This window comes from Ceratotherium simum, chromosome 4, assembly GCF_057802395.1.
Source record: "Ceratotherium simum simum isolate JZ-2026a chromosome 4, ASM5780239v1, whole genome shotgun sequence".
Lineage (NCBI taxonomy): Eukaryota > Metazoa > Chordata > Mammalia > Perissodactyla > Rhinocerotidae > Ceratotherium > Ceratotherium simum.
Window position 1 is genome coordinate 41,980,999 of NC_141903.1, and position 14,223 is coordinate 41,995,221.

A 14,223-nucleotide genomic window follows, 5' to 3' on the forward strand; every position below is an offset into this window, starting at 1 on the left:
CTCTACTCCAAGTGCCAGACTAAAATATCCACTGCCACCTTGACATTTCCTCTCAGACATTTCAACATCATTGCAAAGTAAGAGACATTTAAAACTCAACCATCCAAATCTGAGCTAGTGATTTTCTCCACCAAACCTGACATTCCCTACTTAAAGGAGTGGCACCTTCATCCATCCAGCCATCTCACTGGGTAAACCAGACACCTGGGAGCCACCTTCCACACCTCCCCTTTCCTCATACCACATGCCCAATCCCTCCCCAAGTCCTGATGATTCTACTTCTTAAATCTCTCTCAAGTAAGTGCACTTCTCTGCATCTCCACCTCCCCCACCCTGGTCCAAGCCACCACTGTCTCTCCCCTGGTCGTTTGCAGTCATCTCCCAAGTGGTTTCTTTACTTCTATTCTGGCTCCGGGGCAATCCATTCTCAATTGGGAGCCAGAGTAAGTCACTCTCTGCTGAAAATCTTCAATACTATCCCATTGCTCTTAGAATAAAGACCACATTTCTTCCCCTGGCCTTCATGGCTCTGCATGGTCTGGCTCCAGCCTGCCTCTCCCATTCCATCTCCATGGCCCCTTGCTCACTGCACTCCAGCCACCAGCCTTCACTTGGCCCTTTGAACTCACCTGATTCCTCCCACCACAAGGCCTTTGCCCTCCAAGTCTTTGCACCCCACCCTTCTTGCTTAGTTACCTCAAGGTTATCTTTCAGGTCTCAGCTTAAACATGCCTTCCCATGGCAGAAGTCTTCCCTACCATGTGCATTTTCCTCACAGCACTCATCACAGTTTATGATAATGTTTTCATATGTGTCATTATTAAATGTCTCACCCCGCTAGAATCTAAGCTCCATGAGGGCAGGGACCATACAGTCTATTTGCTCATCACCACACTTTCAGTGAATAATTATTTTATAAACGAATAATGAATAAGGACAAGATCAAGGTTCCTATATCATGGGCCAACCACCTTTTCTTAAAGGAAATATATACTCTCCACATGACTCAGCCCAAATCTCAGCCCCCAATGGCCCTAGACTGACCCTTGACCCCAACAGCAAACTAACTCTTGACATCAGCCCCCCATTTATTTCTCCCTTGAGTGAGAGAGTGTGAATGATTCAGGACCACTTGTCCATTTACTTGGAGACATACATCCCAGTACTCTCCCAGGCACACTCTTGAGGCCCTTCTGAGGAATACCAATGACAACCAGAGGACAATTAGCAATAGGCTTCTCTCTCAGAAATTCAGGGTCCACTGAACCAGAACCACCTACTCACCCACGGGCAGCTCCATCTTCCCTTGTCTGTCTCCACCCCCATAAGCAGCCCTCATCTTGCAGGCCCCTCAACATCAACCCTAAACAACCCCCAGAAAAAAACGTTTGTAGGGGTAGATGTTCCAGGCTGAGCCTGGTTGGGCTCATGACCAGCAGGATTGACAGCCAGTAGGATGGGCCCCTAGGTGTCCTCTTCCAAGACATTGAAGCATCTCCCAGGAGAGGACTTGTCCTGAGAGAAAAAGGGTCAAGCATGATGAACTTGACCCAGAGCTAAAGCCTGGTGGTGTGACCAGCTCTGTCCTGATGATTCAGCATGGGGCAAGGGAACAGAGGGCTATAAGTCAAAACCGAAAAGCCCCTTTCCTACAAACACTGCAGGGCTGCAGGACATCAGCAGTCTGGCTGTAGTCCCCCCAAGTGATGAGAACATGAAAAGGGAAGAGGCCTTCTCTTTACTTCTGCATGAGCTCAGGGCCACCTGATGAACCTGAAATACCCAAGAAAGTGGCTCCAGGAAGAGAAGATCATGCCCTTCAGGACCAGAAGGAGGGCCAGCCAGAGTCAACAGGGCCCAAGGGACCTACCAGGGCCCAGCAGATGGATCTGGGGCAAGAGAAGGGGACACAACCCCAGACACCACCATGGTCCCTGACTCAACCTGGTCATGGGCATAATGGGGAATCAGAAAATATCTGAGGAAACCATGCCAGGAGTTGGTTCTGGTGGGCCAAGAGGCAAAGAAACGTGTGAATATGTGCCAGCCAGGATAGAGTTTAAATCCCCCAGTTACTTTACAAAATTCGTAAAATGAAAATGGTCCCCAGAGACTCAGACCTTCCAAATCTAAGTCCAGGGAGACAGGTTTATGGATCATTATTAAACTGCTGAGAAAAGGTAAAAAACAAGGAGAATATTAGACATAAATCAGACAAATGAGACTGTGGCCCCTTTAGTAATGAGGAGACTTGGACACAGGCCAGCAGCACTGAAGTCTCATGGACACTTGGTTTGGAGTGGTCGGGAGACAGGGAAAGGTCAAGGCCTGACTTTCACTCCCCCCCGACCCCAACTAGACCCACTGCGATCCCTCTGCCCTTGGATGTTAGGCTCAGGAAGGCAGAAACAGAGTCTGGTTCACAGCAGGTGCCGAGTAAATGTTGTGGCATGAAGAATGTGACACAATTGGCAGTTCTTAGAGTTGCACACTCTGACAAAGGCACCCAGCCAGGCAGGGAGAGAGAGGACCAAGCCCACAGAAGAGAGAGGATCAAGCCCCTAAAAGAGTGGTCTTGGAGCAGGCCAGTCTCCAGGGGAAGGGGAGTAAATGGTGGTAGATGGAATTTGCCTCTTTTGAAGTTTGGGCTGAACCCCAAAGCTCAGGACACTGAAGAAAGACCCACACATTCCAAAGAGAACAACTTTGCCCGCTTATCAAATTTGGCCAAGCAGGCCCTTCACCTGTCCACTGTGTTAGCCCTCCTGCCCAGAGAAGGCAGGCCAGGGATGTTAGAAAGTGGGACTTCTCAGAAGGGGAAGAGAACTGGGAGATCCCCTCCCAGAGGAGGAGGAGACAGGGTGCTCTGCCCCAAGTCTGTGTGGGAGCTTCCGGGGTACACTGGTGAGAGGCAGAGGTGCCACCAGAAGGGAGACCTCAGCTCACCCCCCTAGATGATTCCTGAGCTGTGGAATCACCGGTCCTGGTGCCACCACAGGCCCAGAAGTGCCATGTGAGGACAGAGGAGAAGACAGAATTCCTATACCCATTTTCTGCATGAGACGGAGGCTCTCAGAAGTTATGTGAACTATCCAAGATGAGGTAGCCGGGTGAGCTCAGCCACCTGCCTCACTTCCTACCTAGGTGGCAGACGCCAGCGTCTCCAAATGTCTCCCCACATGGGCTAGGCACACCCTGAGGGCATTCCCCAGAGGGAACTGGACATGAGACCACTCCTCAGAGTCCCTTGGTCCTTGCCCAAGTCCCCCACCCCACTCATCTTCCAGGCCCCAAGCATAAGGCTGGGCTGGAGTGGACACCAGGGAAAGGCCAGGTCTTTTCAGACCCCATGGGAATCCTAGTGCCAGAGGGGTGAGGGCGAGTGAGGCAGAGCTCCCCACCCAGCATCATCGTGGATTCCTCGTTAGGACAGATAACCATTGTGATGAACAAAGGGAAGGGAAGGGGAGGACCAGCCTGCCTTCTGCCCCTGCCCCTATTTCACCTCCCACATTGGTGACAAAGACACTCTCCTGCTGATGCCAAGCTTGAGTCGGCAAGGAGAGACACCCTTTTATTTTACTTTGTAAATTACTTCCCTGAGGGAAGGCATGAAATTGAACCAGAATAATTGAGTTAAAGTAATTTGGAACGTTTTAGCCCAGGAATGTCAGTGTGGACTGAACAAAGCTCAGGCCTTGGAATGGCCTCTCTCATCTGAGGCCCAGCTCAGCCGCCCACCGTGACAGCCTTGCTACTGTCGCTTTATTCAGCGAGCATTTATTGACCACCATTGACTCCCTGGGTGTGTCATAGGAGACAGAGCACAGGAATGGACAGGTTAGACACAGTTCCTGCCCCCCTGGGGCTTCTAGTCTAGTGTCTATGTTCAAGATAAATAGAGACTGTGATAATAATCATAACAGCTTATATTTCCCAAGGGCTGACTCTATGGCAGGCATGATTCTCAGCATTTTCTATGTATTAACGCCTCTAATCCTATGAGGAAAGTTCTGTTATCATCTCCATTTTACACAAGAGGCACAGAGGGCTTAAGTAACTCATCCAAGGTCACACCGCCAGTAAATGGGAGATCTAGAATGACAAACACAGTTGTGTCTGGTTCTAAGCCCTCTCTCTCAAGCCCCTCACTCTGCACCTCTTATGTTAAGACCTGCAAAGGAAACAGAGTGATGGGGAAGGGCAACTGGCAGAAGCTATTTTTACATAGGGAAACCAAGGATGGCCTCTCTGAGAAGGGACAGAGACCTGAAGGAAGGAAGCCATGGAGCCATGGAGCACCTGAGGAGCAGCCTTCCAGGCCGCAGAAACTCCAACACGAAGCCCCTGTGGCCCCTGCAAACCAAGCGTGGCCACAATCAAGGAATGAAAGGAGGGCTGGGAGCCTGGAGTCCAGGGCAGAAGGAGGGCAGGGGGAGGCGATGAGGCTGCAGAGAAGGCCAGACGCAGATCTCCTTGGCAAAGAGGGAGAGTTTGATTCAAAGTACACGAAAAGCCGTGCTGAGCATGCCCTGAGCCGGGAATGATGTGCTCTGATTCACTCTGGTGGAAGATGGGTAGGGGTGGGAACTTGGACACCGAGGCTCCATTTCCTCATCTGCCAATGGGGCCCTGGCAGTTCTAGGGCCTTTGGGGAGATCACATAAGATAAAGCCTTATGATTGATGGAAAACAGAGGTCTCTTGCACTCCCCTGGGGTCCAACAGCAAGACACGGGGAGCCTCCCAGGGCAGCTTCTCCCAGGGGTGCCAGACGACTGGAGGGTAGCATGGAGCCCGCACCAGGGGGAAGGATGGGAAGTGTGGGCTCATTTCTTGAGAGAGACCAGAGCCCCAGCTGCCAGTGAGGGCACCTCTGAATCCAGTTGGCACAAGTTCCCTGCCAAGCTGGCCTCTCCTGCCACTAATTTCCCATTTGGGGCAAAAAAAAAGTCTCTTCCCTCCCAAACCTGCAAGTACCTGAAAGCTAATTACACCACAGTTCTGTGCCACAAGACCCAAGGTTTTCTTTGGCAGTTTAGAATTACGGTGAGAAAAATATGGATATATGCTAATCACGGGAAGTTAGGGGTGAATTTTTTGCCCTCAGCTCATCCTTACTGCCCGTGCACACACCAACATGGTTTGCCTCCTCCCTCACCCCCCTACATACACCAGAGCACGGCGCCCACCGGGGAGGTGGAGCCTGGAGGAGCAAGGTTCAGAAAAAACTTGTTGCCTTGAATGTGAGTAATCATACGAATAACAATAAAACTTACGTACCCTGAGCCGGACACCTACTGAGTGTGTTTCATTTACTCCTCACTACCAGCCTCTGAGGTAGGCACTGTTCTTATGCTCATGGTGGGGACGAGGAGATGGAGCCCAGAGAGGATAAGTAATGTTCCCAAGGTCACACAGGTGAGAGAGACAGGATTAAACTGGGCCCTGTCTGACTCCAGAGTCTGTTCTACTTATGCGTCACCAAGAGGATCGTTTTACAACAGAGACTAAGGTTGGTTTATCTCACACTGAAAGCCAATATGCCTCGGTTAACCTGATGAACAAGAATAGTCAACATTCACCCAGGACTCACTAGGTGCCAGGTACAGTGCTAAACTCTTGACACACACTGTTTAATCCTCGAGGGTAGATTCTATCATTACCCCTATCGCCCACGTCAGGAAGCTAAATACAGGCTCCAGGGCTGGGTCACAGAGGGGCGGGCCTGTGGGCTCAGGGCTGTCTGAACTGCCTGACCAGTCGTGTGTCTGTTGCAGGGAACCAGCTCCCCTGGGGGGCTCTGGGGCAGACTGGAGTCAGGGACTCCTCATCCCCCTCCCAGGGAGGCCAGACTGGAGCTTTGGTCACAATGAGGAGAGCTGAGCCTGTCTCTGGCAGAGGCTAAGGGCAGCGGTCCTGGGAGGTGCACTCCCCAGAGGACTTGCTCCAGCTCCTGCTCTTCCAGGCAGGCCAGCCAGATGAATTGTGCCAATGCCAATGGACCCAAAAGAGAGGCCCCCAAGCCAGGTAGTCCCTTTCCCCCAAAGCACCTCAAACTCTGGAGCACAGGCCTGCAGACCTGTTGGGTCCCCCCATTGCCCCTGTGTCCTGGGAATGCCCCACCATATGAACACAGAGAGGGAGCTCGGCCAGAACCCAACCCCCAGACAAAGGACATTGAGGACCAACCCCCTGCGGGTCCCCTCCACCCAACCACACTGGGCCTTGCTGAGCACCTCTGCTCCTGCTGGAGTTGAGGCAAGGCAGGTGGACCAGTAGGTGGATGAGGGGTTTGGCCAAAGGACTAGAAGTACAACATGACAGCCCAAGGGCTAGAATGGCGCAAACAAGCCAGGAGGGCCATGCAGCACAAGGACACCGCCCACTCTCCCAGCCCAGACCGCAGTGTGCAATCAGCATCTCCTCCCTCTCCTGTGCAGGCCCACACTGCCATAAAGAAAGAAGCCCTATAGAACCAAGGGTGAAGCAGCTCTTTCTACTCACCAAACCCAGTGCCCTCGGGCACTGCTGTGAGAGCCATCTGCTCCCCAGCTGTTTGGTTCAGCCCTCCCGCTTCACTTCCCTAGTACTAATATCTCACTTGTGGGGCCTGTGTGTCCAGAATGGTGCTAAGCCCTCACACACATTCTTGTTACTCCTCACAATCACCCCAGCAGATAGGACTATTATCATCTCCATTTTACAGATGAGGAAACTGAGGCACAGAAAACTTAAATGCCTTGCCCATAGTTACCCAGCTTGTGTGTGGTGGAGCTGGGACTGCGGCAAGGCCTGCACAATTCCAAAGCCTTTCCACATTTTCCCTCGGTCTCCAGGCTCCACTGACATCTCTGCACCCAAACCTCCCGAGCGCCAGACCCCAGGATGCCTCACGGGGCGGGAATCACTCCTCACTGCCTCCTTCCCAGGGAGCTGCACCTTCGAGCTTCTCTTCCCCGCCTCCTGCCCCTGGGTTCCTTGCAGAACAGCCACTCCCCGGATTATAAACTCTGGGGCTGCCCAGGAGAACATCGATGGAGAGGCCCAAGCTCAGAGACTTCAAGCTCCCTGGCTGCAGTGTGGCAGTGTCGGTCTCCCCAAGTGTTGTTTACTAATAAATCCCTGAGAATTTATAATAAGGTTGTTGGGGCCTAACTGATGGGCCCAGGACAAAAGGGAGCCAATTACCCGACACTCTCTGCTATGATCTTAAAGCAGATGTTTGAGTGTGTAAAATTATGGCTTGTGGTTGGGAACTGCAGATACAATTCCAACCTTCCCTTTTATTGCCACTCATAAATGTTAAATGCAGCGAGATCTACATCTACAATTTACTGGTTGCCATTTTGTCCCATGTTTCTGAAGCCAAGGCTACATTTGGTGGTGTCCTGGTAATTACTCTACAGCTCCAGGAACAACATGCAGAAAAGAACCAAATTCATTGTCCCCTGGCACAAAGTGCAGCAGAGGACAGGCCACCCATGGCTCATCCCCCAAGGCCCTGGTCCTGGAGGACGGGTAAAAGGGGTCACCAGCCTCTGCCCTCTGGAGTTTATATTTTAGGTGACTCAAACCTGGACCAGCAGACTGAGCCCCTCCCACCCTTCCAGAACGCAAATCAGCCTGACTCTTGGCACATGTATACAAGCCAGGTAGGAAGGTGGGTTCTTGCACATTTGGGTATGATTTGCATGTAGGGTTATACCCAGTTCTCTGGAATTTCCCTGGGTCGCCCACAGCAGGGACTCCAGGAAGCCGGCTGTGCAATGACCTCTGCTCACGTGCCTCCTCGCACAACTGCCCATAGAGGAAGTGGAAGGTGTAGAGGCAGGAGGGTTGCAGAAGAGGGAGTCGGGGACAATGGAGCTCCCCTGCTCAGAGTTCTCAACAAGTTTCTTGGCATCTTTGCTTAAGCCCAGAGGCCCTTCCGGACAGACCAGCCCCTGGGCCTGCTCACAGGCCAATTCCGAAACCCTCAGCCAACCCAGCCCCATCCCTGAGCACGTGTACCCTGGAAGTCCCTGAGAAACCCACACACAAAGGATCCTGTTATGGGTTTGATACCAAACCAAGTGGGTTTGCCTCCTGGTGAGTTAAATAAGACTCCACACCAGTGGAAGTTGTCTCACAAAGTAAAGTGTATTTGCAGCAAATAGGAGGCCATGAGGAATCATTTCCTGAACAAAGGAAAGCAGGAAATTTTATTTGGTTGGGGAATGAATAGTCAAAAGGGAGAGGCGGGTATTCGCTTGCACTGGCTCAGTTGGAAAACATGCTTCTACATAATGAGGGCTAAGCTCCTCGTGGAGAGATCTTTGCATTAAAAATAAGGCAAAGGAGGGGCTAGCCCCATGGCATAGCGGTTAAGTGCGAGAGCTCTGCTGCTGGCAGCCAGGGTTCGGATCCCGGGAGCGCACCGATGCACCACTTGTCAAGCCATGCTGTGGCGGCGTCCCATATAAAGTGGAGGAAGATGGGCACGGATGTTAGCCCAGGGCCAGTCTTCCTCAGCAAAAAGAAGAGGATTGGCATGGATGTTAGCTCAGGGCTGATCTTCCTCGCAAAAAAAAAACAATAAGGCAAAGGTCATGGGCATAGCTCTTGTGGTGAGGCTTGGTCAGTTTCAGGATTGCTGGTGGTTACATCTCCTTAACACATAAAAGGAAAAGAAACAACTTGGAAAAACAGTTAATTGCTATCAAACCCACCTTTGAGTTTCTCAAGGCACCTAGCCGGTGACAGGTTGAGCTGTGTCCCTCCAAAAAAGATATGTTGAAGTCCTAACCCCTAGTACCTCAGAATAGGAACTTATTTGAAAATAGGGCCTTTACAGAATTAAGGTAAAATGAGCTCATTAGGGTGGGCCATAATCCAATATGACTGGTGTCCTTATAAAAGGGAAAATTTGGACACAGACCCTCACAGAGGGTAGACGGTGTGAAGACACGCGAAGAATGCCATCCACAAGCTAAGAAACGCCTGAGGCTACCGGAAGCCAGGAGACAGGCATGGAGCAGACCCTCCCTCCCGCTCTCAGAAGGAACCAACCATGCCCACACCTTGATTTCGGACTTCTGGCCTCCAGAACCACGAGACAATAAATTCAGTTGTGAGTCTCCTCATGTGGTACTTTGTTAGAGCAGCCCCAGGAAACAATCACACCGCTGTCCCTGGGACACCGTGCTAGACAGTAACAACGAAGCCAGAAACAGGCCATTTGGCATTGTTAGGGGGCATGGCTTTGCCCTTGGCCCATCAAATGTCCAGGGCAGAGGCGGACCACCCTAACATGAGCCTCATCCAGGCCGCCGGAAGGGCCCTAGCGAGGTGTTCATGTGGTCCCATGTGTTTAGTGAAGTTGTAAATGAGCCATTTTAAAACAAATAGGGCTGAAAAGCAAGGAACGTTTAATCACCACCAAGTTCGCCTATGAGGTAAGAAGAAAAAGGCCCAAGACAGCGTGAAGGGATTTTGTTCTCCAATAGCCCAGCGTGAGAAGAAGGTGGGGAAATCAATCCACACTTTCACCAGACGGAGAAAACTGCCACGGCCAGCGAAGCTGTCCACTAGGAACAAAGCGAGAGAGGGCCAGGCAGAGACACAAACGACCGCCCGATAGAAGACTGTCCGTGTGTCCTCTGACGAGGGACGGCAACCCTGTGGTCCCTGACACCACCACACTGGACCGTTTTCCCCGTGATCAGGGCAGTTTTTTCCTCTTTTCCACTTGCGTTAGAGAAAAGATGAGGTCATTCACTTGTCAGGGAGCCAGGGAATGACCTTAATCGCTGCAATTATGAGGGGGAGCCAGCCCTTCCAGAGAAACCGCAGCCAAACCCAATTTATAGCTGGATGCTGGAAATCAGGGAGACTGGTTGAACAAGGAAAACAAATGGCCAACGTGTCTTCAGGTGAGCGCTCACAGAGACCACTGAGGCCTAAGCCACTCATCAGACCAAACCACCTACATCCTCATGATGGCCTTATCCCACTACCCTCAACTCCCCCTGCCCTGAGGGCCAGGAGTTGCAGGAAGTGGGGGCTACGGAGAGAAGACACTTCCCAAATGGATTATTCTGCTTGAGGCTCACAGGATCCCCATTCTGAACATATGCCGTGCCTTTCTTAACATAGGATACTGTGTTTTTCCTAAAAAGCAGATTCCTTGATTCTACTCACAGCACGTGATCCTCCATTTAACCACGGAAACCTGGCCAGAATCTCGTGCCACCCTCCTTCTTCTCAGCGAACCACCTAGCCCCAGAGTCACTATGGTCCAGAGATAAATGCCCTCTGCTCTGACCCCACAGCCACCATCCAATCGGTCCCACACCTGCCACAGCTCCTCACCAGCCTTGCTGCGAGAGCCTCGCCCTGCCCCCCTGCCAAACGCTAAATGTCTGTACAACGCGGCCCTGCCCCCCTGCCAAACGCTAAATGTCTGTACAACGCAAATCAGACCATGCTGTGCCCTAGCTTGAAAACTTAGCTGGGCTCATCAACACCCTCAGGGGAAAATCAAGGCCCTTCTGTCTCTGCATGAAAGATACTAAGGGTCCCAAGTCCCAGGAATTCACTCCCCAAGTACTTTGGGTCTCCCCCAGGATGCTGTTTGCATGGGTGACTACCTGCCTCATCCTGCAAGGAGTGCCAGTTGTCAGCACAAGCCCTGAGGCCAGGCTTGTAGCCACAGGCAGCCCCAAGACTTGGGACACCTCCTGAGCTGCCTGGCCCTTTGTCCTGCCTGTTTAAGAACGCCACACTCAGTCAACAGTGCCCCTCAGCAAAGGTGCCTGGGGCTGAGGCATTGCACACTTGGGGGCCAGCTGTCTCCCAGCACACGCCCAGGTGCCCTCGAGCTGCAGGGGGCAGGGTCCTCCTCAGTCCTGTATCACCAGGCCAGATTCCAACTTGCTTTGTAGACCATCTCAGGGGGCCCTGTGGCCTTTCCTATAATCTGACCTTGCTCATGACCACCCCCATCTCTGATGGGTTTCTCATTTTCAATTTTAAAGGCCCTGAACCCCTATATAAAATAATAACTGCAAAAAGGGGGGGATGGGGGGCATTTATCCACTGGCTCTTGGCCTTACCTCTGGTCACTCTCTGAACCGTGCTTTCCACCCAGAGCCGTTTGTTGGTCCCTGCAGACCTTTGGTCCAGCTGTCCCCTCCATCTCGAGCGCCCTCACCAAGCCCTCTCTACTTGCTTGTGCAGCCACCACCCACTCATCCTTTACTTCTCTGCTCCTGGCTCACCCCCTCAGGCTGCTCTGTAGCTCCATCCTACCCTGCGTGTTGATTGTTAATTATCTGTTTATCTGCAGGCTCCACTAGACTAAGAGCTCGGTGAAGACAGCTGTGGGCCCTGTTGACATCTGCGTCCCCAGGCCAGCGCAGAGCCCATGGCTGCTCAGAGTGTTTGTGCAGGGCTCTGCATTTGTTGCAACCACCAGGTCCCTTCGGGCAGTTGCCATGGCTCCCAGGTGACATCCTCCCGCGGCCACTACCCGCAGCGCATTCCTGGGAGGTAGGCGCCATCACAGCGATGCCAGATTGTCGGGAACTACTTATTTTGTAAACTCAAATTAACAGGAAGCAATTTCATTAACAGATAGTGCTGCTTGATGAGTTCGTTCCAATTCAGGGCTTATTTTTAAAGTGTCCTTAAAAGCTGTGTAGAGCAGGCTGAAGAGCTGAGTATGATTTAATGGAAACTGTGTGACACTGTGTCTTACCTGGGGACATCAAGACACTGAGGCCTTTCCCCTGAATTGTGAGGATCCCTCAGAGCCACAGAGCTCTCCTCCAGTTTGAGGAGGGGGTTGACAGGGGTGTGCATACCTGCAGCTGGGCTCTGGAGGCTGTGGGCCCAATTAGAGATGGGAACTCAACTCAGCAAACAGCCAGGAGAAAGACCCACACAGAGAAAGAAGCCACAGACTTACCTTCCCTGGGAGGGCCTGGGGAGCTGGACGCACCAGGGAGATAAGCCAAAGGCCAGTCCCCCACAGAAGAGAAGTCCCACACACTAGTGACAGGCAAGTCAGGGCAAATTCACATACGCCAAATCACCCCCAAGATGTAAACTGCATCTAGGATCCAAAGAGACACATAGTCCTGCCCTCAGTAGTTTCAAAGAAATTCCAAACTTGACTTGGCATGTCTTGAGGAATACTTTGAATTTTCCTCTCTTCCTACTCCTCACAACTGTCTCTCCCTTCCCACCTCCGCCCACAACCACCTTCACCCTCAGCTGTTTTATTATGTCAATCAATGGCCTCATTTACTTCCTCTTTAGTCATTACCCAGCTTCTCTATCCCCAGAACAGAGGTATCAGCATCACCTGGGAACTTGTTAGACATGCAAATCCTCGGACCCCCACAGCAGACCTCAGGAATCAAAAACCCTGAGGGTGGGCCAGCAACCCGTGTTTTAACAAGGCCCCCAGGGGATTCAGAAGCACAGTTGAGCCACTGTTGTACCTCAAAGGAGAGCCCAGGAGCTGATCCACAGCAGGGACCTCCCCACCCCTCTCTCCCCTGCCACTTCAGTTCAGACTCGTGTACCCATTCTCCTGATTTGGCATTACAGAAATCAAGAGAACAATCTGGCCAAGAAAGCACTCACAGAGGGTGGGCAATGGCAAGAGATAATGTTCTTTCAAGGGATGGGGGTGGAGGAGAAGGCCTGGGGACCCTCACACACCAGGGAACCTGGTGTCTTTCACACCACTTAGAACTGGGATCTCTACCACAAGGCAAGGAGAGGAGACTAAACTGGGTGTCAGGAGGCTCCCATTTACCACAGTTCTGAAGCTGGTCTTCACTCCTCTGCAGCAGAGCCCAGGATGCAGAGTCATACAGCTGCTTCCTGGGAATCTCTATCCAGAGCTAGAGACCCCTACGCTCTACAGAGGTCATGTCAGCCCCCTTCTGGGGCTACTAATGGGATCATGCCAAGAGTCAAGAGGAGTGGCTCAAGCCAAAAGCAATGGTGGGACCTCTGGCACTAGGCAGAACAGGATTCATGTGTCCATCCAGGGGCAGGAAGCAACACTCCCTCCTCCACCCAGGGGCTAGTGGCCACACCCCCCAAGAGGAGGGCAGTGTCTCTCTGCTCCTTGAGTTGCTTATCAACATTGTTCCTCAGGAGTCTGGGTTCTTGGCAGGGTAAGGACAAGAAAGAAGGTTCCTCTGCAGCCCTGGGACTGCTTATATCTGGGTCAGCTACTCCTTGCACTGCTGGTGGGGCTTCAAAAAGTGAGTTATATGCCTGGTGTTCACAATACCTTTATCTTTCTTGTCTGTCTTGGATGGCTTCCACGTCCATCACCTCATGTGATGGACAGGATTGGTGTGATCTTGATTTTACAGATGAAGAAACTGAGGCTCCTTAGAGGTTCTTTCCAAGTCAAAATACAGTCCATGATCAGCATCACTGGGAGCGTCTTAGAACTATAGACTCTCAAGCCCCACTCTGACCTACCCAATCAGAATCTGCCTTTTAGCAAGAGCCCCAGCTGAGTTTGAGAAGCACTGGGCTGGGTACTTACCCAAGATCTGGGGTCAATCCAGTATGCTTTTATAACAAGCGATGCCATGCTTTGAGTGATAAGGACTTAGCGGGTTACTAGCAAACCCCATAAAAGAACCCCTGCTTTCTAGCTTGAGCCCGCTGTTAAACCACGTCTATTTTGCTTTTAGCTTTCCTAAGAAAAGGAGATGGCCATCTGTATTCTCCAAACCCTGGGACTCCTCATGGAGTGAAGTCTGTCCTGGTCTGACCCAAGGCAAAGAGTGATGGCGCCCTCGCGTGGCAGCTTCAACACTGCAGCTCACACAAGGCCTCGTTAGAACTGGATGGAGGAGGGCCCTCAGATTCTCAGGGAACCAGAGCTACCCAAATAATGTTATATTCAGAGTGATGTTTTGGGAAGGCAAAAGCCCCATATTCTAGCCACACAACTTTCCAGAAGATTAACGTTCTCCAAAACAGCTGGAGTCAGGACTCCTGGCTCTGTCGCCCACCTGCTCTGTCAGCTTCTCCTGCTTTGGCTCTTTCCTCATCCAGAAAGTGGAGGGTTGGATTTGATTTCAAGTACTGTCGTTCTGATGTTCTGGATTTTTCCATTCATTGAAAATATTGCACTTGTGTATTCAAGTGTTCACTGTGCACCTTCTATACTCTGTGCTTCACGCTGGCTGCAGAAGGGCAGTTG